General features: G+C 35.1%; 1 protein-coding gene and 1 non-coding gene across 5 annotated transcripts in view; both read left to right on the plus strand.

Annotated features, from left to right (window-relative positions):
- CDH12 (cadherin 12) overlaps positions 1-27,940 on the plus strand; it is a 979,368-nt gene that overhangs the window by 92,552 nt on the left and 858,876 nt on the right. The window lies entirely within an intron of this gene.
- On the plus strand, positions 2,081-2,156 carry TRNAD-AUC (transfer RNA aspartic acid (anticodon AUC)). The gene has a single exon. It is a non-coding gene; the product is annotated as a tRNA-Asp (tRNA).

Here is a 27,940-nt window from a genome sequence, read left to right on the forward strand (position 1 = left end):
TTTTTTGTTGTTGTTTTTTTAGAGAGACAGAAAGAGAGAGAGACATGAGAAGTATCAATTCTTCATTGTGGCACCTTAGTTGTTCATTGATTGGTTTTTTATATGTGCCTGTCCTGGGGGGCTCCAGCTGAACCAGTGACCCCTTGCTCAAGCCAGTGACCTTGGGCTCAAGCCAGTGACCATGGGGTCATGTCTACAATCCCAATCCCATGCTCAAACTGACAACCTCAAGCTTTCGAACCTGATTCCTCAGTACTGAAGGCAAATGTTCTATTCACTAAGCCACTGCGTGGTCGGGCTGCAAAATTTTTTAAAACATGAGATACCTAACTATTTAGTGATGGACACTGACCTCTTTTCCCTTAGATTTTCAAATAAAAAAAAATGACAACAGCCAATGCAACAATAGCTCTCCATGTAAATTAAGCAAAATTATACAAATGTTTTTTGTCAGATAAACAAAAATATATATATTTTTGACATGCTGCAGAATTTTAGTAATTATTTTATGTGTGCCATGAAGTGAAATATAATCATGCCAAAGTAGAATGAAATATGTATACATGTATGTATATAATGGCAGAGTAGAGTAGAATATATATATTTTTAAGGTTATTCTTTCAGTCTTTTGATAAAATCAGGTTATATCAAAATTAAATTTGAAAATATTTAAATGTTTATATACTAACCTTTTATTAGATATTTTTGTAATTTTGTGAAACTCATGCTATCTCAGCCTTTTATGAATTATAAAATTGTATTACACAATTTTGTGCACCATAGAGAGAGGGATGCCAAAGAACCTGATGTAAAATATCTTAGACTATAATTAACCAATCAATGCTGAGGAAAATTGGTAGCAGTTCTATGTCTTCATTATTGTTCACTTCCAACCACTGTATATTCTTTGTGATTCTTAAATATCATATTGTTTAAGTGGAGTGTATAAATTTCACTTGAGCAAATGTAATTAAAATTTAGATATGAAGAAATCACTTAGTAATTAGAGAGGAAGTAATCACATTTTATATAAATTTAAGATTTCTTCAGCCATTGGTTTACCATTCTTTTATATGATAGAAGTAAGGGCATGTGGGTTATCATTTAAAATTTCTACTCTTACTTTTTAGGTTAGAAACTGAAAGACTGAAAAAGTCACTATTTAAAAGAGAAAATAGACTGACTAAACGAATTTTAGAGTACCAGTAGAAAAAGCTTTTGAAACTCATATGCAAGGAACCTTAGATACATTTCATTTTGCAAGTGTTTGTATGAATTTACATTACATATTTTACATTTTAATGCAGTTGATCATATTTAATAATTTAAATATATTTATATTTATAATTAAATTATGAGTTTATAACAATTTTACTTCACATTATGTCAAAATTAATCTCATAATCAAAATAGAAGATATAAAAGTGAATTATGCTTTCCTTAATATTTTGATGTTTACAGGCTCTGATCAGTCATGATATTTGAACTAAATAAAAGAATATATTACAGCTTGATCAGGTGGTAGGTAGCACATTGGATAGAACATCGAACAGGGACATGGAGGGCCCAGGTTCAAAACCCCAAGGTCACTGCCTTGAGTGCAGGCTCATCTGGTTTGATCAAGGCTCACTAGCTTGGACCCAAGATCGCTTGCTTGAGCAAGGGGTAACTCGGTCAACTGTAGCCCCCTAGTCAAGGCAAATATGAGAAAACAATCAATGAATAACTAAGGTGCCGCAACAAATAATTGATGCTTCTCGTCTCTCTCCCTTCCTGTCTGTCTGTCCCTATCTGTCTCTCCCTCTGTTTCTCTCTATATCTGTCACACACACACACACACACACACACACACATGTATAACAAAAATATGCTTTTTCACTGTTACATAATACATAGAGCAGATATTTATCATTTTATAGATAAAAAAGGTAAGATTTAGAGAAGTGGTTTTCTGACTTTTATTCTTTTTTTAGAGACATAATTACATTATAAAAATATTCAAATATTTTAAAGACTTTTTTTAAATTTTAATAAATTTTTATTAATGTTAATGGGATGACATTAATAAATCAGGGTACAAGCCCTGGCCGGTTGGCTCAGCGGTAGAGCGTCGGCCTATCGTGTGGAGGACCTGGGTTCGATTCCCGGCCAGGGCACACAGGAGAAGCTCGCATTTGCTTCTCCACCCCTCCGCCGCGCTTTCCTCTCTCTCTCTCTCTTTCCCTCCCGCAGCCAACGCTCCATTGGAGCAAAGATGGCCCGGGCGCTGGGGATGGCTCTGTGGCCTCTGCCTCAGGCGCTACAGTGGCTCTAGTCACAACATGGCGACGCCCAGGATGGGCAGAGCATCGCCCCCTGGTGGGTAGAGCTTCGCCCCTGGTGGGCGTGCCGGGTGGATCCCGGTCGGGCGCATGCGGGAGTCTGTCTGACTGTCTCTCCCTGTTTCCAGCTTCAGAAAAATGAAAAAAAATAAATAAATAAAAAATAAATCAGGGTACATATATTCAAAGAAAACATGTCTAGGTTATCTTTTCATTAAATTATGTTGCATACCCCTCGCCCATAGTCAGATTGTCCTCCGTCACCCTCTATCTAGTTCTCTGTGCCCCTCCCCCTCCCCCTAACTCTCTCCCTCCCTCCCTCCTGCGTCCTCCCTCCCCCCACCCCTGGTAACCACCACACTCTTGTCCATGTCTCTTAGTCTCATTTTTATGTTCCACCAATGTATGGAATCATGTAGTTCTTGTTTTTTTCTGATTTACTTATTTCACTCCGTATAATGTTATCAAGATCCCACCATTTTGCTGTAAATGATCTGATGTCATCATTTCTTATGGCTGAGTAGTATTCCATAGTGTATATGTGCCACATCTTCTTTATCCAGTTAAAGACATTTTTATAATATTATTTTGCAACACAGTAGATTACCAACTACCAACTCTACAAAAAGCAATCTGAAAATAATAATGATTAAGCTAAGTTTATTATACCTGTGGCATTAAGAGAGACTGTCAACATGCAAATTCCTATTTTTGCCTTTTATAGAAGTAAAGCTATAAACATAAATGTTTTTAGTGTTTTTTGTTTTTAGTGTTTGATTTAAGGAGGATATGTATATGCAGGGAAGTGGTTGGGGTTGAGCCCAGTTAATAATTGTTTCAAATTGGCATGCAGAGAAAGCTATGGATCTTGAAGCAAGTAACCATAGCTAAACCATTGTTGGAAAAGAAACTGATTTACCTAGGTAAGATAACTAAAATCCTGATAAAATACTGTTTTCTCAGCTGGATAAACTCTGTCCAGATAAGTTTATTTATAAGAATTTCTTCGATCAAACATAAAAAAAATATTAGTTTACACACAAATTCCTAGAAAAGAATTTCCTGGCCAAAAATAAATAAATAAATAAATAAAAATAATAGCAATTTGACACAAATGATCTCAGTTCTATCCTGATCATTACGCTATGTAGATTCAAGTGGTCTCATCTCACTTTTCAAGGTTATAAATGGTTCTCTTGCTAAAAAGGTGATGGCATAACTTTCTGCCCTATTCAGGAAATTTATATTGCAATATAAATCATTCAGATTGATAAATCACTGTAATTTTTAATATAAAATGAATTATTCACTAATGTTATTTTTTAATGAATGATCCCATTCTACCATATTATTTATTGAAAACAGACTTAAAAAAATACACTACTCTTTTTTAGGAAACATTGCCTGAGAAGAAACACAAATACCAATAATTTGTTATGACAAAATTGAATTTCCTCTTTGCTAATTATAAAAAAAAATTTGATCTTTTAGTAAGAATTTATTCCTACAATTGCTATTACTATTATTATTTTTTTACATAAGAACCCTACACTTAGCCTGGTCAGGCTGTGGCGCAGTGGATAGAACGTTGGACTGGGATGTGGAAGACCCAGGTTCGAGACCGTGAGGTGCCAGCTTGAACGTGGGCTCATCTGGTTTGAGCAAGGCTCACCAGCTTGAACCCAAGGTCGCTGGCTTGAGCAAGGGGTCACTCAGTCTGCTGTAGTCCCCTGGTTAAGGCACATATGAGAAATCAATCAATGAGCAAGTAAGGAGCCACAACAAAGGATTGATGTTTCTCATCTCTCTCCCTTCCTGTCTGTCTGTCCTTATCTGTCCCTCTCTCTGACTCTCTTTGTCTCTGCCACAAAATAAAAGAACCCTACACTTAGAAAACTAATTTCTTTTATGTAGTATATAAAAGTTAGGCTAAATACATATAACTTAGCTATGCATACACACACATTTAGTAAGTATACATATACACACATTTAGCAGAGGACTGACATTTTTTCAGAATTATTTAGAACTGAGACAGAAAAGTATGTCATGTTTGCTAAGGTATATATGTGTTTACCAAAAGTTGGAGAAAAGGAAATATTAAGAGTAAAAGAAGGCTTTGGAATAAAATATATATTTGTTTTGGCCCTTTTGAAGTCAAGCTATTTTTATTGTTGTTGTTATTGCTGCTGTTGTTCTGAGATTGCAAATCAGTCTCCTTAGTGAAATGTGTCCTGAGTCACAAGTCACAGGTCTAGTTTGTCAGCTCTGATTCTATCTCTCAGGAATGTTAGAATTAAGTTTTTTGACTTCTCTTGTGTCTGAGTTTACTCACTGTAAGGCCAGTGGCCGCTGCCATGGCCATGCAGATGCGGGTTCTCATTGGATTCGGTCAGATGGTAACTGAACTGTGGAGCCAGAAAATAGTGGGCCATTAGGTTTATTAAAGTCTCGTAATGGCAGACAAGCACACAAGGAGAGAAGACTGCTTCTCTTTCTTCTTCTGAACTCACCCAGACTCACAGGCCCTCACCAACCTCAGCTCTCAAACAGACCCAGAAAATATCCCTTCTTCAGCAAACAATAGCCCGTCCCATGCAGGAAGGCAATCTGCAATTTGCAGTCTGCCACCCTGAGAGCAAGCACCCACAGCCTTCCATAGACTATACACACATGACGCTGCTCTGCACCAGTGCAAAATACAAGCAGGCAAACCTAAAACCACTTGTTTACCCAACACTCACCTTCCTTATAGTATGCTGGCTAGGATATTTTTCATTTTAGAATTCTGTTTTTCCCTTAACCGATAATATAATAGAGAAAGCACACTCTAAGAATATGATACCTGATGTAATGAAAATAAAAATGAAAATTTGAGATGAACTAGAAGATGATAAGTTTCTTTTTTTTTAAATTTTTTATTTAATTATATAATTTAAAACTTTTTTTTTTTTGTATTTTTCTGAAGCTGGAAACGGGGAGAGACAGACAGACTCCCACATGCGCCTGACCGGGATCCACCCAGCACGCCCACCAGGGGCGACACTCTGCCCACCAGGGGACGATGCTCTGCCCCTCCGGGGCGTCGCTCTGCCGCGACCAGAGCCACTCTAGCACCTGGGGCAGAGGCCAAGGAGCCATCCCCAGCGCCCGGGCCATCTTTGCTCCAATGGAGCCTTGGCTGTGGGAGGGGAAGAGAGAGACAGAGAGGAAGGAGGGGGGAGGGCGGGTGGAGAAGCAAATGGGCGCTTCTCCTGTGTGCCCTGGCCGGGAATCAAACCCGGGTCCCCCGCACGCCAGGCCGACGCTCTACCGCTGAGCCAACCGGCCAGGGTGATAAGTTTCTTAATGAATAGTGACTGAAACATGTTGAATATAGAAGTATATAATTTTGTAGCCCTTCCATTGACCCCTGTAAGTAAAATAGTAAATAAATAAGTAAATAAATCAGATTCTTATAACTCAAACAACTTAGACATTAAATGACTGAGCAAATATTTACAATTGGAAAGTATAAGTCAAATTAGAATATTGTTAAAGTAAACAAAGTTTACTGTGATTTGGTTAATGTATTTTTTTTATATTTAATTGAGTATTCTTATTTTTATGGAAAGATGGAAAGAGACCAAATCCTGGGAAAAAATAGTATAATAAACAAAAATATATATTAAATGTTAGTGAATGTAATATAATGTTTTCTGGTAATTTTTAGACTTTATTTATTCATTTTTAGAGAGAAAGAGAGAAAGAAGGGGGGATGAGCAGAAAGTATCAGCTCCCATATGTGCCTTGACCAGGCAAGCCCAGGGTTTTGAACTGCTGACGTCTGCATTCCAGGTTGACACTTTATCCACTGTGCCACCACAGGTCAGGCATGTAATATAATGTTTAATATTTATCTTTAGAGTTCATGATTTCTCTTTTTTTAATTTATTTTTTATTTTTGTATTTTTCTGAAGTTGGAAACAGGGAGGCAGTCAGACAGACTCCCACATGTGCCTGACCGGGATCCACCCGGCATGCCCACCAGGGGGCGATGCTCTGCCCATCCAGGGCATTGCTCTGCTGCAACCAGAGCCATTCTAGCGCGTGAGGCAGAGGCCATTGAGCCATCCTCAGTGCCCGGGCCAACTTTGCTCCAATGGAGCCTTGGCTGTGGGAGGGGAAGAGAGAGAGAGGAAGGAGAGGGGGAGGGGTGGAGAAGCAGATGGGCGCTTCTCCTGTGTGCCCTGGTCAGGAATTGAACCCGGGACTCCTGCACACCAGGCCGACGCTCTACCACTGAGCCAACCGGCCAGGGCCTGATTTCTCTTTTTTTAACCTACAGATAATTTTTGTGTGATTGATTCATTTTCTGTGGGATAGTAACCGGGGAAATATGCACACCGTTGCTGCTCCTGATAGAGGCTGTGGGTGCTCTTATTTAGAGATGCTTTGCCAGAAAGTACTAAGAATTGGCAGAACAATCTAAACTGTTTTAGAAACAATACTCTTTATTTCAGTTACAGGCTGGGTAAATAGAATGCTATAATGTGCGTATAAGTAATGCACTTATTTAGTAAAATTAGTGTTGCTCTGCATGTCCTTTCCCTTTATGATTCCATGGCACTTGGATGACAGGGATGTTCTGCCACAGGTATCAGCTGCCGCCCTGTGCATTGGTCCCCAGCAGTGGTTCTGTTAATTATCTTGCCATAGTGTCTGAAGCTGATTGCAATCTTTCCTAAAGAGCAGACAGATTTAAAGAGGCAGAATTAATTAAAATTGATTTACACATTCTGTCATGTAGAGGTCTCCTGGGAGCCCTTCTTCACGCACCCTACTCACTTCACAATGTTATACAACTTGGCGCAGGTAGGAATCCCTACCTTGGAATACTAATTATGGAGCCTGAATGGGATTAGCCACAGTGATTGGCAGCATAATGCATGAAAGGACTTTAAAATTTACTCTATTTAAGGGAATTCTTGAGAGACCAGCTTTTTCTCACTTTTATAAGTGGTTATTGAGAGGTTGACAAAGCTGAAAATCCAAGGTCACTAAGGATTATCAGAACACTTACAAATGAATTACACATTCTCATAGTTGTTCAACATTATGTGCTTTAAAAAGGCATGTGAAGAATTGGAAAGAGTACAGAAGTGAAAGTATATCAATGAATGACAACAATCTCTCATTTTTTAAATAACAGTCTGAATTACAGAATTTATACTTAGACAGAGAAAATACCTAATAAGAAAATGAATTCATACTCACATAAACTTTTTATACTATATATAACTAGTCCCAACAAATTTTTATTAAAAAGTAAAACAATATTACCTCTAGTTAAAATAATAATTAGTAATCCTGTACACCAAAAGTTATGTTTGTCTTTACCAAGGTTAATGTCCATTGTAAACTGCTATAACATAAAGACCCTAAACATTGAAGTAAGAGAAATACTCTCTCTTATGTAACTAATCAACAGCCACAGACTTACACAGCATAAATATTATGTTTGCTTTTACATTTTAGAGGACTGTGCTCCTGGCCTGGTAGTATTTCATCTTCATTTTCTACCAGTTTTATCTATGAGCCCAGGTTCTATCAGCATATCTTCAAAAAGAACAAATGTTGCCTGACCAGGTGGTGGCGCAGTGGATAGAGTGATAGCCTGGAACTCAGAGGACCCAGGTTTGAAACCCTGAGGTTTCTGGCTTTAGTGCAAGCTCATCCGGCTAGAGTGCAGGGTTGCTGGCTTGAGTGTGGGATCATAGACATGACCCCATGGTTGCTGGCTTGAGCCCAAGGTCCTGGCTTGAGCAAGTGGTCACTTACTCTGCTGCAGTCCCCCAGTCAAGGCACATAGGCGAAAGCAATCAATGAACAACTAAGGAGCTGCAACAAAGAACTGATGCTTCTAATCTCTCTCCCTTCCTCCCTCTCTGTTCCTGTCTGTCCCTCTCTCTGTCTCTCTGTCCTTATCCCTGTCTATCTCTCTTTCTCACTAAAAAGAAAAAAAAAAGAACATAAGTTATATGTGGAACATATCATCTCTAAGACCAAAGAATATATAACACAAAAAACACTAGAAAACAGTGCTAGAGAAATTAGATTCAATTTTTTTTCTTCTTCTAGAAAGTCCTGATTCCACACCCAGTGGTTTCTGGTAAAGGTTATCTTCAGTAACTAAAATAGGAAAAAAAAAAAAAAACGTGGGTTAGAGAAATGGGGCATTTATCTACACAATGCAGAGTTTTTGTCTCCTCGCTCGATCCCCATCTAATAGGAGTTCTTAAGTAGGATGATATTTAAATATTCATACAAAAGTATAACTTATTATTATAACTCTTTACTGGTTTCTTTGACTTGAGTCTTTTCTTCTCCAGGCCATTTTTTATACACAATTGGCAGGACTTATGTGGCTTTTGTTTCCTAGTTTTCATTCCACTTCCCCAGTGTTCTTCTCTGTCTTCTCTTTTCTTTGGATTTTGCTTCTCTTCTAGGTCTTATGTTAGAAATGCTACCATATAAAAAATAAAAAAATTAATATTTAAAAAATATGCATCATAACAAAGAAAATGATGGCAAAAATAAATAAATAAATAAATAAATAATAAAATCTTAACATTTGTGACAACATGGGTGGACCTAGAGTGTATTATGCTAAGTGAAAAAGTCTGACATAACTTTGAGAAATGTTACTATTGTCTTAATTAGTCTTTACAAATATTTTAGCAAAAGTTTATTTATTAAAAAAAGAAAGAAAAAAATAAAATATCTATTATCTAACTTGAATTCCTTCAGTTGCAATTAAATACTTATTTTTTCATATTATCCTCCTAATAAAAAGGAGAGCAGCCTGACCGGGTGGTGGTGCAGTGGATAGAGCATCTGACTGGGAATCAGAGGACCCATGTTCAAAACCCCAAGGTTGCCAGCTTGAGCGTGGGCTTATCTGGTTTGAGCAAGGCTCACCGGCTTGAGCCCAAGGCTCACCGGCTTGAGCAAGGGGTCACTTGGTCTGCTGTAGTCCTCCCCCCCAACCCCCGTCAAGGCACATGTGAAAAAACAGTCAATGAGTAACTAGGGTGCCACAACGAAGAATTGATGCTTCTTATCTCTCTCCCTTTCAGTCTGTCTGTCCCTATCTGTCCCTTTCTCTGTTTCTGTCACAAAAAAAGAAAAAAAGAGAACAGCTCTTCGTCATCATCTGTATATTCTTTTTATAAACCTCAAATCTATTATTAAACAGTCCTTAAGCTTGTGATGCCAAACTCAAATGTAATCACCCAGGTTGAATATTTGAAGTCAAAAACACCAAATATTATTTAGTTATCACACTGACAAAAATATCTTGGAAATCATCCATTAGGAATCGGTAAAAAAAAAAACTCCAGTAAACAATGTAATACATTTTAGAAATTTGACTCATAAAGCCATCATTTTGTTCACTAGCTAACAAAAAGGATGGTCAAATGTTGGCTAAATGAATATTTATATAGTTCTAGAAGAGGATAACAACTCAAAACTGTGTCTCTGGTTTTACAGAGATTACAGACCAGAGTGAGATTAGACAACTGAAGAGCCAAAAGCAAAATAGGGCTGTGAGTATCCCAGGCTGTGTGGAGAACAGAAATTATGGGATCCTCTGGAAAGATGATGAATCTAGATAGTGGTAAATTTATTTTTCAATCATAGATTACACTCAGTATTATTTAGTATTAGTTTCAGGTGTACAGCATAGGGGTTAGACAATCATATACTTTACAAAGTGATCTCTCAGGTATTTCAAGTACCAACCTGGCACCATTCATAGTTATTAAAATATTATTGACCATTTTTCTAATATCTACATTATGTCCCCATGACTTTTTGTAACTACCAATTTGTACTTTTTAATTCTTTCACCTTTTAAACCCAATCCCCCAACCATCCTCCTCTCTGGCTTACATCAGTTTTTTCTCTATATCTATGAGTCTGTTCCGTTTTGTTGGGTTGTTTATTCTGTTGTTTAAATACCATATATAAGTGAGATCATTTGGTATTTGTCTTTGTGTGTCTCATTTCACTTAGCATGTTACCTTCTATGCTCATTGATGTTTTTGCAATGATAAGATTTCTTTCTTTTCTATAGCCAAGTAATAGTCCATTGCATATATGTACCAAACTGTTTTTATTAGCTCATCCATTGAAAAACACTTGTGTTGCTTCCATATCTTGGCTATTGTAAATTACACTGAAATAAGAGTTAGGGTGCCTGGGTCTTTCTTGTCAGTCTGTTCTGAGCCAAACATCACCTAATCAGGAGATTAGGGCCACTTTATTCTAGTTATGTTCTCTTTCTTCTGTATCTCTCCTATCTTCTCTATTAAAAGATTTTCTACTTAACAGATTGGCACTATGAGAAATCATCACATATTTGGGTGTTTGTATGTTGTTTTACATGTCTGTCTTCTTCAGGGGTATGTTAACACAAGCAGATAAGGCTTGTCAGTTTTCTTTGCTACTGCATCCTAAGGACTTAAAACGAAGGGGAGGCAGAGCTAGATAAAGGTGTGCATGAGCAAAGTGTCATATTTAGAATAACACTATATTTGAGAGAAAAAGACAAAAAAAAAGGCATGATGCTTCATGAACATCATTGTTAATAGAGCTTTCATAGTGTTTGGTTTCTTTGAAAGACTAATTACTAAAGTCACTCTACTGTTAACTTAGTACATTGTACATTAAGTATTTTCCCCCCTCTAATATTTTATATTAACAAATACTAAAAGAATTTTCATGGGTATTTAAGTACAAACATTTTCTCTAATGAGTCTATCTATGCAGAAAATTTTATGAATTTATGCCTAGAACAATATTAATTGTTCCTGCCATGAATCAAAAACAAATAAAAAACAGCTATTTCTGTAATATAATTCATTTAGTTTTTAATAGCTAATACTAGATTTCATTTTTTATTTTTTGAACCTCACTAAATATAAATGATAGAAATTAAACTATACCACATCAGTGAGCTATGTTAAGTCTTAAGGTGATAATTTTTTCTAGAAACAGCATAGGCTCTGCTGGCTAACTGTGTAGAGAACATCATCCAAATAGATTTTTATGGACCAATAGTCTTCAAACTGTGACTATAATGTTGATCTATATTGAATGATATTTTATTATCCCACAAAAATCAGTGTGTATGGTAGCATCTTATCATCAGTGTTGTAAAAAAAATGATCATAATATTACTGTCAAGTGTTTTATGATTTTTGAGAATAATGATAAGTGTTGTAAGAATGTATTCTGATAGCTGAAAACATGCCCAGAACAGTTTCAGAATTACATGTGAATACATGATCTTGGTTTGACAGCAGATAAATCAATGGGCAACAAACTGCTGCAAACACCTTTCAAATCGGCATAGGAAACATTAATATTCTATATTATTGTTCTGAAGAAAGTTGATAAATCTTCCAGAGGTTAAACAGGTAACTTTCACTGTAAAATCAAAATGATTAATATGATATCTCAACAAGTGATGTTAACTTCATATGTGAAAATAATCACAGATATAAAAGACTCTTAGCAGTATGTTGGCATGAGCATAAGGCACTAACTGAGAACAGATATTGTGGGGAAACAATCAAGTACTTGGATTATAGTAGTAATCTTATTTTAGTCATGATGAAATTATTTTATCTTTGTAAATGTCTATGTTACTCACATATTCTCAAAAAGGGACTGCTGATTGTCTTGTTATATCTTACAAATGTTTTAGATGAGTGCCATCTTAAAGAAATTCCATATTATTCTATCTTACCTTCTTAAATTATGACCCAAATCTTCCCATTCCTGCAAATTAAAGCATTTATTTGTCTCTCTTTCTTTTACTTCTCTTCCAATCTCAATAATTTTAACTGTTCTCAGAGCCTCAGTAAAGTCATTTCTTAGCCTTATTTCCTAAAATTCAAAGGTTTATTTTAAATCATTTGTTCTTTTTTGGTTGTTCATTTTTTTTTTAAAGAGACAGTGCGAATCAGAGGAAGGGACAGACAGAAAGGGACAGACAGAAAGGGAGAGAGATGAGAAGCATCAATTCTTTGCTCCTTAGTTGTTCATTGATTGCTTTCTCATATGTACATTGACTGGGGGGCTGCAGCAGAGTGAGTGACCCCTTGCTCAAGCCAGCAACTTTGGGTTCAAGCCAGAGACCTTTGTGTTCAAGCCAGAGACCATGAGGTCATGTCTATGATTCCATGCTCAAGCCAGTGACCCTGTGCTCAAGCCAGCGACCTCGGGGTTTCAAATCTGGGTCCTCCATGTTCCAGTCCAACGCTCTATCCACTCTAACACCACCTGGTCAGGCGTAAATCATTTGTTCTTATTCCAGGCTTATAAACCTGGTCCTCATGTTTCTTCTCCCTCCCTTTTACTGAGTATACTTTTCTAATGTAAAATATCAACCAATGTTAACCACCACATATCTGCATACTCAGCTGAGATCTTTCCTCTGCGCTGCAGAGCCACTTATCTCGGTGTCAAATGGCCTTAACTTCATACCTTGCAGGTACTTTACTGTTGAAAACCTAATTTTATATTTCCTTACTTCCCCCATTTATTTCTAAATCTGAATTCTCTCCTTTAAGGGTGTCATCAGTGTCCAGAAATCAACCACTCTAGTACATTTTACATTATTCCATCTCTCACACTGTCCTATAGAGATTAGACACTAACTCATCATTCTGACTTAGAAACATCTCTTTGAATATTGACTCTTTTCTATATCCCCATGATCATATATTGTGGCTTGTAATTTTTTGATCCTTGAAGTTTTATTCTATTGCTGTTATCTCAGTTAGGTTATCATAGCCTCATCTGCATCACTGCTGTAATTTTCTAACTGGAAATTTATAACTGCCCACTGTACTAACTCTTCAATCCAATTACTTCTGTGCTACAGAAGGCAGATCAAGTTACCCCTAATTTAAAGACTTCAAATGGCTTGGCATTACTTATGCCTGAACTGTATCTATCCTATAAAGTTTGTATTCCTTAACGTGATGTTCAGGTCCTTCCACAATTTAAGTCCAGTACTTCTCTTCTGTACTACTTCCCCTGGTTCCCATTTTCAAGTCCCACTTTAAATACGAATCTTCTATAATGGCTTTCCTAATCTCTCTGGGGAATAAGGATGCACCTTCCAATGAGCTCCCACAACTGAAATAAAATACAACTATTATAATTTTGAAATATAACATTATAATACAAGGATACAGAGTTTTGTTTATAGGAAAAAATGTGTGCACTAGGTTAGGAATGATGTTTCATCAGAGAGGTATGTTCAAAACATGAAATGGTTAAGGAATGTGTGGTGGATAAAGTAGTGAGAAGTAGAAGATTCTTATGAATTAGAACTAGGAAATTGTGTGTATAATTGAGTACGTGTATGTGTGTTTATGCAACTCAAAAATAAAGGTGCGCTAACGTCATGATTCAATACGATTTGCAGGGCATGTGTCCGGATAGTAGGAAGGAGGTATGCGTTGCTAAACTTGTATGGGGTAAGAAGGCTACTTCTCAGTTTCTATTTCCATATTCTACCAGAATTCAGTTTTGTCTTTTGTTTTATATAAATGAATAAGTTAGTACTTATTCAGTTAAGTGTTTGGAAAAAATAGATAGTGACATACATGGAAGATATTTGAAAAACCTTGCCTTCCCTAATTGGATTCCCTGGAGTGCTATATCTATTCTATTTATATCAGTAGTAAAAATATGATTGTACTTAATAATCTTAAAAAACTTTGTATCTGTGTAGTAAATCTGTAACATTTCTTCCTTTGGCATTAGCTACAAGAATGATTAAAATCATTCACTCTAAAGAGAATTTAGGAGGAAATCTAATATTTTAATTTTATTTTTTCACTTCATCAAAATATAAAATGTTGCAAATTCTTTGCAAGGCATACTGTGAATCAAAGAAGTTCTAGACAGTAGAAAGATTCCAGACATTGGGAACAACCATATGTTTCCATCCAGACTCATTTCTTAGCTGATCTTTAGACATGTCTCTCATTTATCTTTAATACCAGAAAGTGCCAGGGCCTCGTGCCTCTGCACTCTGGATCCTGCTCTTGCTTATGCTCATCCTTCCAACTTCTACTGGAGAATTACAACTCACATGCCAGTGTAGCAGTTGTTTGCTTTAGCATACCCCTCAGAGCCAGATATGTACAATAAACTGCTCCTTGCAGGTGTCGTAAAAGCATGTGTTTAAAACCCAACTCAGTAACGTGCCTTGCCTTCTCACATGAAGTATGCCTTGTTCATAGTCATTCTATGGGAACCCTCTTTGTGTTTGTCTCTCTAACCTGTGAATTTCAAGGAGAGAGATTGTAGCTCAAACATGTAGGGCCTGGTTTGAAGACCATAATTAATGAATTGAAATGAAACGCCTAATAAATAAACCCTTGAGAGACATTGTTTGTGTGTTATTTTTCCATTGACATATAATGGAACAACCTTTATAAAGAACAGTTTGGGTGGGAGTTTAACTTGAAGATTTTGTGCCATTATTACAATATCCACAGTCTCTAAGATAAATTTCTGTTAAGATTTCATTTCTATACATATAATAGTTGAAATTGAGTCTTTGGTATACTCTATAAAGGAGTTTGCTTTAGATCTTAAAAGTATGGTTTTCTCCCTTGAATTATAAAAGAGCCCAAGTCTTTCATTGAGTTTCTGGAAATAGTGCCAAAAAGAAAACAAAATGCATCTTTATTCTCATTCATACAACATTTTCTATACTGAGCGGTCAAGGTTTTGAGACCCTGCTTTTATCTTTATCTTTCTTTCCCCCCCTCCACTCAGGTCTTACCAATGTTTTATTTAGGTTCTGTGGGTGGAGTGCAGAGCACATTCCTAGCAGCTGCGGCTGATGCAATGCTGTGAGAATACTCCAGCTCCCAGAAGGCTCCTGGCCATACCCAGGAAGGGAGCTTGCCCGCTATAAGGAAGTGACTTAGTGCCAACCCCACAGCTCCCTGATCTTTTCAGCCATTGGCTTTGAGGAACACGCTGTAACACCCTATAGGCTGAATCTGTGTATATAAGCTAGCTTACTTCCTGAATAAAGTGGATCTGCATCACTGAACCTGGTCCCTGGAGTCGGGTCTTTGCATCTCCATTGTCCTTACTCCTGGCAGCATTATCTATATTTGGGGAGCACTTTTTTGCATCCAGGGTACCCATTTATGTCTCTTGTATTTCATCATCTTCTTACATATGGTACCAGTTCCAGTACGGAAGTGTTCGAGCACTAGCTGGCATATTTCACGTAAAACACCAGGACACTAGGAATCAATTTATTCCATATATACAGAAATTAGAGCTTATGCTTATCAGCACATTTGTCTCATTAAAAAAAAAAATCTCTGGTCTTATGGTTTAGTTTTACACATATTTTATTTGAAGACATTTTTCCAATAGTGTATTCTCTGAAAAACTTTTAAACCCTTATTTCTCCAAAGGCATCACAAGAGCAAATATCTTCACTTTGGTATTTCATCAGTATTTCTCACTGATTATAGCAGAAATGTGCTGTTTATGGGAAACAATTCTTCTTTAATGTATTTAACAAATGTTTCTTGAATTACCAGAATACAGGAATTTGAACAATGTAAACATAATCTATTCCCATAGCTATTTACAACTTTATTACCAAATTAAATTTGAAAAATACCCTAATTAATAAAAAATAATCGATTCTATATTATTATAAGCAAAGTTAGGATAACTAGGAATGTTTAATTATTTTTAAGTTACTCTTTTTTTAATACTTATTAAATAATTCTTAACTTCAAGTACTCAATATGAAATTTCAATTTTAAATAAAACTGTAAAGGAAGCTAGAATATCCACTTGAATACAACAACATAAATTTAAATGGATATTTCTTGAATGTTTAATATCATCATTTGAAAAACACGTTATTGATTATTGATAAAATTTCTTTTTAAAAGAAACTTATAATAAGCATTTTAAATTATTTTTCTTATATGTAATTTTTTGTGGTCTGGCATTTTGAATTTTAATTTTTAATTGCTACATATTTAAGTTCTTAAAGTGCACATTGCTTTAAGACTTGAAAGCAGTGATGTGAATGAGCCAGGACATTTGAATCAAGGTATAAAAGTGAAATTCACAGCACTTAATATCTCATTTTATTTGTGCAATTCTCAATTTATAAAGTTTCTATGAATAATTCTGTGTACAGCTGTACTTGGGAGGCTACTACAATCTCTGTCCATTATATAATGAATCTATATGCTTTTGCCTTCTAGTAGTTATATTTTGAGACATAAAAATTCTATTGTAAACATCTGAAGCTAAATTTTATTATTTAACCTTCCCATAAAATTTTACAAATAGATTTTGTACTGAATTAGATAGCTTGCTGATTTTTTTAAAAGATTTTCTTTATTGATTTTACAAAGAGGCAAGGGGGGAACGAGAAGTTTCAACTCATAGTTGCTTCATTTTAGTTGTTTATTGATTTCTTGTCATATGTGACTTGACCAGGCAAACCCAGGGTTTTGAACCTGTGACCTCAGTGTTCCAGGTCGATGTTCTCTGCACTGTGCTACCATAGGTCAGGCAACATGCTGATTTGGTATATTATGTTATGATGCAGGATTAATAGGTGCATAATAAATAGCAATTAAATACAATGCAATAACAAGTATGAAAAATTAAATGAAAAAAGAGTGGATAAACATAATATGCTTATTACATTTCAAAAAAATAGCATGTGGCTTTAAATATATTACAGTTCTCTGAAACAAGTTGATACAAATAAACAGATACCTGCACACTGGTACTGTTCAACTGTTTTTGTTGCTAGTTTTCCAAATGCAAACAATTACAAGAAAACCCCTACATTGGCAGGGAAGATATTATATGTATATTTGCAACATTTTTGGAAGAATCTCTGTTAAACTAGGTAGAATTATAATAAAACAGTTATATTTGTTTTCTTTCTTATGTCACTTTTTAGCCCTACTCATTAATAGAAAGGGAAGGTGACCTTATGTTGCTATTGTTTTGGGGTTTGGGGAAATGATAATAGAATCTCTCCAAATAGCCTCTGAAGACCAATTAACAGAAGGAAGACATGCACTGTGCAGTCTGTGTTTCAGTTAAATGCCTACTTTAAGTGGTACTCACTAGAGACACAACTTTCAATATATAATATGTGTTTTCATGATAGACCCTTACAGAATTATGTTTTGGAGAAATTAATTATTGAATAGTAAAAATAGTTTATTTTAATTGACTGATGCACCAATTATATTTCACACATGAACCAATTATATTTATACACTGTAAATATTTTGACCTTTTAAATTGCTCTGTCATTATAAGAAGGCAACTTAGTTGCTAGAATAACAAATTAAACCCTACATTTGAAATTATATGACTTTGATTTCCTGGGAGAAAAGATTTAATTCAAAAATATGTCAAGTCTTTACACACTGATCTTTACCTTTAACACAGTCACAATTTTAAAAAATCCCAATGATATTTGTTTATTAGTTTTGTTTACTTGCTTAACTAGAGATCATTTGAGAATGTGATATAATCATGCATAGTTTCATCTGTGGAAGAACAGAGAGATATTTGAATAAGAATGTTATGTTATTTCTGACCTTACAATTTAGCAAATGTATCATAAAGCGAAAATAAAGCTTATTAGTGATTCATTCCCATGTAAGTATAGGTAAGTCAGACAAGATCGGGCGCGTTCAGGGTGGTATGGCCGTAGACAGTATAGGTAAGTCAAAGAGGGATCAGCAATTCCAGAAGACCGAATATTTAGAAATATTTATTATTTCTAATATACAAATATATTTAGTTAGCCCATAGTTAATAATTGTTAACTATGTACCATGTTTTTTTCAAGTTTTCATTATACATAGATTAAGTTATTCTCATAATACTCTTCTTGAGTTTCTACTATTATTATCCAAACTTATAGATGAGGACCCAGACACCAAGCATTGTGAGCTTTCCCAGGGTCAGAAAGATAGTCAGGAACAGAACATTTCATACCCTCATTAAATATTATGATGATGAAGACATTCCAAGTCTTTGTTAAAAAAACTAATTATCACCTGACCAGGTGGTGGCACAGTAAATAGAGCCTTGACCTGAAACACTGAGGAACCAGGTTCAAAACCCCAAGGTTATGGGCTTGAGCAGAGGCTCATTCAGCTTGAGCACAGGGTCACCAGCTTGAGTGTTGGATCACAGACATGACCCCATAATTGCTGGCTTGAGCCCAAAGGCTGCTGGCTTAAAGCCCAAGGGGTCACTGGCTTGGATGGAGCCCCCCCATCAAGGCACATATGAGAAAGCAATCAATGTACAACTAAAATGCTGCAACTATGAGTTGATGTTTCTCATCCCTCTCCTTTCCTCTCTATCTCTCACTCTCTTTCTCTCAAAAAAGAAGTTAAAAATAATTATATTAGCAGAATTTTTGGAAATAAAAAAATTGATGGTTTACAAGATGGCATGTGCAGATATATGTGCTTGTTTAAGACAAATGCAAAACAGAAAAAAATATATAGATGCCTTTAAAATATCAGGGAGAAGCATACTTTTAAAAGTGATACAAAATCTCTTTAAATTATAAAAAGCTGTTTCACGTCAATAAGGAAAATGATTTCTCAGAAGAACAACTGGCTAAAAAGTATAACATTTTAATTAAAAATTAGAAATAATAACCAAAATTAAATTAGTGAGTTTTTAATCATAGAAATGGATTTTAAAAGTATTATTACCTGGACTTGGCGAAAGGGAGCCTGTTCTCTAAAACAGCTGTGATATAATGCAGTTCATATTCTGGTAAGGCACAAATTACATGTTTTTTTCATGAGGTAGAAATGAAAACCAATATGCCAGAGAAGATTTTTTTAAATGTCTTGCTGTCCTGTAAATGTTAATATAACATTTAGACTATAAAATAGAATAGAGATTATTTCAAAGTATGTAACTACTGTGAACCATAAATAAAATATTCAGTATAATGTTTTGATATAATTGTCCTTAATAATTTGTCTTCCCAACAAGATTAATCTTAACCCACAGTCTTAGAAATAATACTATTAGATGAGCATAACTTGACGAGCATTTTGTGTTCATATATTTAAGCACTCATTTGAAACGAACATATCTGATCATTTTTGTATCACCCTTTCTCTTGAAATGTACTGTCAGTAGTCCTTTCACCACTCAAGAGTTTTCTCTCTCAGATTTTATTCTTAACAATATGTATTAGTCTAGGTTCTCCAGAGAAACAGAACCAATAGGATGCATGTGTGTGCATACATACACACATACTTTAACATAAAGAATAGAGGCTGACACGTCCTGAGATTTGCAGGGTAAGTTAATGAGCTGGAGATCCCCCCAGGGTCTAATGTGTAGTTATAGTTTGAGTACAAAGGACTGAGGTTCATAGGAGCTTATGGGATGGTTCCAGTCAGTAAGCCAAGCAAGCTCAAGACTCAGAAAGAGCTCAGGTTCAAAAGCAGTCAGGTGGAAGAAATTTTCTCTTTCTCAGGGGACTGCTAGTCTCATTGTTCTATTCAGGCTTTCAACTGATTGTATGAGGCCCACCTACATTTGGGGGTGCAATTAGCTCTACTCAGTCTACACTTTTAAATGGTGATCTCATCCAAAAACACCCTCACAGAAATAATCAGAACAATGTTTAAAGAAATATTTGAGCACCCTGTCGTCCCGTAAAGTTGAAGCATAAAATTAACTATTTCATAAAAGAATGTGAATGTTTGTGGGTATATATTATATATGTATATGTAAAATAATATCTTATTATTAAAAAAGAATGACAAAATATATAAATGTTCTTTTTCAATTGGGCAATAGGTCCTAAATATGTCCATTAATATGCTTTTGTTATTTAATTCAAGCAGCCCTACTATGTTAGTTTGGTAATTCTGTCATTTGAAAGCCAAAGAAATGGAGAATTCCTCAGTAGAGAAATGTTTGCAAGTTACGTTCTTTGGCTATCCTCTGTAGAGAAAGGGCAAAGTAATCCATCTCTCTCTAGTCTCCCTTGAGGACATTTCCACAAGTTTCTAAACATCAAGTCACCGATTCTTTTTTTTTTTTTAAGTGAGAGAGAACCAGAGAGAGAGATATAGAGAAGAAAAGATGGGGACAAACAGGCAAAAAGGGAGAAAGATGAAAAGCATTAATTCTTCGTTGTGGCACCCTAGTTGTGCACTGATTGCTTTTCATATGTGCCTTGACCAGGGGGCTCCAACTGAACCAGTGACCCCTCGCTCAAGCCAACAACCTTGGGCTCAAGCCGGTGACCTTGGGCTCAAGCCAGTGACCTTTAGGCTCAAGCCAGTGACCGAGGGATCATGTGTATGATCCCATACTCAAATCAGTGACCATGCAATCTGGTGAGGCTGTGCTCAAGCAGGATGAGCCCACACTCAAGCCAGAGACTCAGGGTTTCGAACCTGGGTCCTCTGAGTCCCAGTCCGATGCACTATCCACTGCTCCACCGCCTGGTCAGAAAGGTCACTGATTCTTTTATCAGACATTTTCAATCTAGAGTGAAGGAGCTACTTAAAATCTATTGTTACTAAAGTATACCGTAGTTACAGTTAACTTTTATAAATAGGAATAGTTAACAATGTAGTACTATTTATTTAATGCCTTGTTTTCAAGACAGATTATCTTTCTTACAATTGTTCTCAGATACTTCTCTTAAGAGACCAAAGTTTAATAGATAATACAAGTTTAGCTTACTGAATAATAACATAGCTGTTTGAATCACAAAACCATATCACTAAACCTTCTTCCCAGCTCCAGGAAGACCAAATATTAAAATGTGCGAAAGAAATCAATAACAGATTCCAGACTGTACATAATCCTGTTCTCCATATCTTGCTTTCCCTTGAATATATCCTAAATATGTCATCTCTAAAAATAGTTATAACAGTATACATGGGGAAACCATTTCCTTAAATCCAATTAATAGTTATTTCTACTCATATAAATAATAGTTTACTGTCAAACTGAAAATTTTCAGTTACAGCTGATGTCTTAATGTGATTTTCATGTCTAGACTAGATGTAAGTTTCAAGGAAACATACTATTTAGTGCACTATAAATATCAAATAAACATTTAACAAAGACTGTGACAATCACTATCATAAAAAGAGTGAAAAACACAAGCAGTAGCCTTTTGAATAGCTTATCCAAATACATAACTGAAGTTGATTTTTTCTTGTACTTAATAAATATGTAGGTAGAGAGAGTATATTCAACATAACTACATGATTGTATGTATATGAAAGACCAATATTCTACTCATGTAAGAAACAAGGTGGATGCTAAATAAATTAGTAAAGTAATTCAAGCAAAAAATATTCCTTAGAAGAATAGCTGAATGAGATCCATGTTATATAAATGGCATAAAATTAAGAAAACATGTGTTTCTTTTTCTGAGAAATAATATTAGTTTAATATCTAAATTCAAAGACTATACTACAGTGTAGTGAATCTGCATATAAATAAAGATATTGTTTCTTAGTTAAATTTGTAAAGAAAATTAATATCAATTATATATGAAGCTATATTTTCCAAAAAGTAAATTATTTAATATTTTAATTGAGAATCACAAGTTCCATTTAAATTTGACATCTTAAAATACGTTCATTTGTGATAAAGTTATATAATTTAATGTCATTTATTTCTCCCCAGAGCAGATATAGTTTAATGACATAATGTAAGGAACTTGCTTAATGTCACACAGAAAGTAAGTTTCAGAATCTGATATATAATTAGTGAGAACAGAAAGTTAATTCTTTGTGTTCTTATTCCCATTTTCTGTGTTATAACAGTCATGGAAATTACATCTATATATCTTGAAACTCAGAAATACATTATTATTTGTATAACTTTATACCATTTTTTACAAGCTGAGAAAATAAAGAAGAGCAATTAATTACTTACAGAGTTTGTTATGTTAATGTTCTTATTTACCACTTCTGCTTCTCTTCATTAGGTCCAGTGAATTTGAGTTACCATCTGGTATTATTTTCTTACTCTAATACAGACTGGTTTCACCTGTCTACTTTGTATGGTTATCTCAAATATAATACATGTCTATATATTACAGTCCCAACAATACTGTGGTATACGTGTTGTTTTATATAATGGTTTTATTAATCAGTTAAGACAAGAAAGGTGATGAATGTAAACTGTTTTTAATGATTACATAAAGACCTCTCCTGCTTGCTTTCTCTCCCATCAAATTTCTGTGTCTCCGCTCCAGAGACGGGTATGGGAATAGTGGTGTTTTTCTTGGAATGATAACCATAAATTATGAGCAAGAATCTCTGTGTGGCAACAACCTCTGGTCTAGCCTCTCCCAGGGTAGAAATGTCATGCTGTAAGTTGTATTGAGGGACATGTCATCAGGGCCCAAGTATTATCAGCCTGCTGCATATCAGGTGGGACTTCCACCTTTTGAGTTGGGGCTAGATGAAGAAATAATCTCCAGACCTCTCAGCATCTTTGCCTAGAATAGAACCTCTGCTTGGAATGGTAAGAAATGACAATGTCCTTCCCATCCTGGAGTAATTATGTAGACCTGGACCAAAAATGAGGGGAAGAGAGCATCCTGGGTCTATGGCTTCACAAACCCAACATGGAGCTCAAGGTTGCAGCTGAGATGTTATAGACTCTGGCTGTTCTTACATAAATTTAGTAGATTTTTAAAATATTTTTTATTTGATGTGTGTTTTTAGGAAATTTTCTAGAAATTTTAATTTATTTTTTGCAAGTTATATTATTTTTCTAGAGTGAGGTTCCACAGGGTCCCTCACATGGTCATTCTGCTGCCTTCATAGTATATCTATGATAGATTGCCATACAGATATTTGTTCCTGTTGATTTCACCCTTCTGTTTTTTGTTTAGAAATACTTGGAATATTTTTATTTTCTTCTGACATATCTATTTATAAAATCATAAATTAGGTTAAATATATAACATTGGTCTAGGAAAAAAGAAGTAGTTGATACAGATATTAAATATTGCTGTGGGTCTCAAAGTTTTTATTTAATGTAAGTAAAAGAAAATTAAATTTCAGCCCTGGCTGTTTGGCTCAGTGGTAGAGTATCAACCCAGTGTGTGGAAGTCCTGGGTTTAATTTCCCGTCAGGGCACACAGGGGAAGTGGCCATCTGCTTCTCCTGCCCTCCCCCTTCCCTTTCTCTCTCTCTCTCTCTCTCTTTCTCTTTCTCTTTCTCTTTCTCTTTCTCTTTCTCTTTCTCTTTCTCTTTCTCTTTCTCTCTCTCTTTCTCTCTCTGCACCTCCTGCAGCTATAGCTAAATTGATTCCAGTGTGTTGACCCAGGAGCTGAGAATGGCTCCATGGAGCCTCCACCTCATGTGCTAAAAATAGTTCAGTTGTGAACATCGGCCCCAGATGGGCCGAGCATCAGCCCCAGATGGGATTTGCCGGATGGATCCCAGTTGGGGCACATACAGGAGTGTGTCTCACTATCTCCCCTCATCTCACTTAAAGAAAAGAAAAGAATAAGATTTTTTTTAGTTTAAAGAGAATGTAGTAAATATATTTATTTTACAATAGTCAAAATAAGTAAGATGTAAGAAAATTGCTTTTTTTCTTTACACAGTAAATCATTAATCTTATTTTATGAGAGTGATTGTAAAATAAAATTACACTTGAAAAAAATTTATTTAAACCTAACCAAATAGCAATCTTATATTTTTTCCTTTAGTGACCTTTATCTTTCATTTTAAAATTGATTTCTATCTCTAAAGATATGTATGGGATAATGAATACCAATATATAGTTTTGTGTGTTTAAGACAAACAAGAGCACAGCAGAATTGGTAAATGAATAGTAGAGCTTTTACAAAATCCACTGCATTATTTATAGGAGTTGAGTAATATAAAAAGTTCTAGTATTCTTCTTGTAGATTTCTGAAAATCAATTAAACCTAAAAAAAAGTGAAGCTACTATTGTAATAAAACCAAAAACTTAATGCTCAGACATAGTATATAATGTGAACTTTAAACTTACTGCTTTTATTTTATTACTTTTTATTAAATATATTGGATAGTTAATGAGATTATATGTTTCAAGTGTACTTTTCTGTGATATAATGTCAGTATATTGCATTGTGTGTAAATTACTGCTTTTGTGTATGCCCTTGGATTAATATACGTATATTTATGTTAAATTCCTGATGTAATCAAATTTTACAGTCTTACTCCATCTGAGTTTATGGTTTTCAGCTTGTTAGCAAATTTATGGTAAAATGCATTTTTTAAAATTAGTTGAACCTTTTAAACACATCTCCTTAAAGTTGGGAATTATATTTTTATATTGGTTATAATTTAAGAGATTAAATTTTTCTTTCTTCAAAACCTCTGTAAGCTGAAGCAGCTAATGTGATTCACAATAGTGCATGTCAGGTGTCTACTTCACAAACACATGGGGAAGAGTGACAGAGGAAAATATTCTTCACTTCCACTAGTTCAGTTATATAGATGTAAGTATATCAGAGGAGCAGAGTAAAGTCTAAGAAACAGTCATTTTGCCTATGGCCAAACCAGACATTGTCAATTTGACTGCATTTTAAGCTTAAGAGATTTTTTACCTGAAATTTCCTAAGGCAGGTAGGTATCTGCAACCACAGGATACAACAATAAGTGAATGGGGGCATAACAAATGACAGGCTATGTCGGCTATTACCATTGACCTATGTAATGAAATGTTTTTCTAAAAGGAGCTATGAGGGCATAACCATAGGAATCTGCTGGTAGACTCTATCCTAGGACTTTGTTAGGCTCCCTCTGTAGCTCGTTCTTACTCTGGGTATTTTCTAGCTACTCGATGTTACACGTTCTCACTTGATCTTCCAAGTATTTTGCACAACATATATTGTCCTTAAAGTGCATTTTCCAGTCTCCCTAGCAACTCTGACTTTTTTCCTAGATGATCACAACTAATGTCCTTTATACAATTTATCCCACTCTCAAAAATGTCTTTCTTTATCTAGAGCTGGACAAATGCTTTCTAATAGCTTTAAGGTGAATGTGGAGAGAGAAAGGTAATATGAAACAATAAAGATATTAAATTACCTTGTTGCTTAGCATTGGTATACTTTTAAATGGCCTACATGAACCTTCATTATTTGATCATTAATATTCACTAAAATCATATAATGAAATATGTTTGTATCTTATCAAAAATTCCAGGAGAGATGTGTTTTAAACAGTTGTTTATTAGGTTTTAAACATATAATACCATATTTTAAAATGCTTATGCTTAAGGTATCAAGATTATTGCTAATTTTTCCCTAGACATTACAGTTTTATCTAAAGCTCATTTACATTACTTTTTATACACTAAACATATCATATTTCTTTTAAAATCTATATTCTATTTTTTAATTTTTCTCATTCAATAATTGTTCATTATACAAAAGTGTGTAGTGGTTTAAGAATTAACGATACTAATAATTTAATCAATTAAAATAGGTAAAGAAAGTTAAAAATAAATGTTTTTGAAATAAAACAATGTGATTTTTTTAAGTTTCATAATTATTTGCAGTCTCTAATATAAACATTTTTTTTTGTAAAGCAAAAGATTAGGTAGGTGGCAAGAGACTATGGAATTAGTATATATGTGATGTTATTAACTTTCTGATAAATCTTAAGGTGAATTTGGGACATCAAAAAAACAGGAAGCTTGTCCATACTCAGAATAAAATATATGATATTTACTAAAAAAAAGATATTTTATACCTGTTGCTTTATTATAAAGCCACTGATAAGCTACTAGGAAATAAAAGAAACTGGATTTAACAAAACTTTGAGATGATTCTAAAATTTTACTATGAGACGCTTTTTGTCTTTATGAATCCCCGGAAATAAGCAAAATTATAGTCTTGACTATTCAATATTCCATTAAGATTAAATTACTGCCTGACTTGTGATGACACAGTGGATAAAGCGACGACCTGGAATGTTGAGTGGCTTGTTCAGGGCTTGCCTGGTCAGGGCACATATAGGAGTTGATGCTTCCTTCTCCTCCCCCTTCTCTCTTTCTCTCTCTAAAATGAATAAAAATATTTTTTAAAAGATTATACTACTAAAAATAGAAATCTCCCTAAATAACTATACTTTATGAATTATATGTCAAATAGTGTGTTTCTACTACTGAAGATGGACTATATCAATACTGCCTTAAAGTTACATATTAAATTCTCACACACCATATTTCCATATAGTTGGAAGAACTCTATGAAGCTTTGAAAATTCTTCTTGTGAAGAAAAGAATAATATGAATATAGTAAAATTATGTTGCTATGACAACTATGACTTCTGTTTCTTGTCTATCTTACATTTAAACTTTCAGACTTTGGGTTTTATTGCCAGTTTCCCCCTTTAATCTACCTGATACATATATGAAAATGCTGACTGAAATACAACAAAGAGAAATATTCAGAGTGTTTTAAAAAAAATTGTTCTTCAATAAAAAGAAACTTGACTGTTAAAAAAAGCTGCCTCTAACATACCAAATACTTTATTTCTAATAAAATCACAAATATGTATGTGTACATTAAGAATGTTATTAAGAATTTACCCTTTTGTTAAAAAAAAGAGTCTTAAAAAGGCAAATGCAATCAGAAAATTAAATACAATAATCTCTCTTGTAAATACATTTTGGCAAATAACTCAAGAAAGATTTTGTTGGATTCAACTGATGAATTATATCCTCCCACTTAAAAAAATTATTATACATGTATACTTGCACATACATCTATATATACCTATTAAGTAATTGATCTTTCACATCTTATTTATGGAGAATTATATATGTAGAAATATTTTAAAGTATAAATTATGTTGCTAGTACCTTACATAAAGTGTCATATGTAATTTCTACAACATGCTTTGGAGTACAACTATTCTAATTTTTTTTTTGTATTTTTCTGAAACTGGAAACGGGGAGAGACAGTCAGACAGACTCCCGCATGCGCCCGACCGGGATCCACCTGGCACGCCCACCAGGGGCGATGCTCTGCCCACCAGGGGGCGATGCTCTGCCCCTCCAGGGCGTCGCTCTGCCGCGACCAGAGCCACTCTTGCGCCTGGGGCTGAGGCCAAGGAGCCATCCCCAGCGCCTGGGCCATCTTTGCTCCAATGGAGCCTTGGCTGAGGTAGGGGAAGAGAGAGACAGAGAGGAAGGAGGGGGGGTGTGGAGAAGCAGATGGGTGCTTCTCCTATGTGCCCTGGCTGGGAATCGAACCTGGGTCCCCCGCACGCCAGGCCGACGCTCTACCGCTGAGCCAACCGGCCAGGGCCAACTATTCTAATTTTTAAAACAAATGTTCCAGGCATGTTTAAATAATTTATACAGTTTAGTGAAATGATTAAAGAATTGTTAGATAATAGAAAATCAGATTTAAATCCATATGTAATAAAATTTGCATCAGAAACTTGGTTTGGAACTTGTTATTAATATTTTAAAGACTACCTGATAACTTTTGTTGTAGG

Source organism: Saccopteryx leptura, chromosome 1, assembly GCF_036850995.1.
Source record: "Saccopteryx leptura isolate mSacLep1 chromosome 1, mSacLep1_pri_phased_curated, whole genome shotgun sequence".
Taxonomy (NCBI): Eukaryota; Metazoa; Chordata; class Mammalia; order Chiroptera; family Emballonuridae; genus Saccopteryx; species Saccopteryx leptura.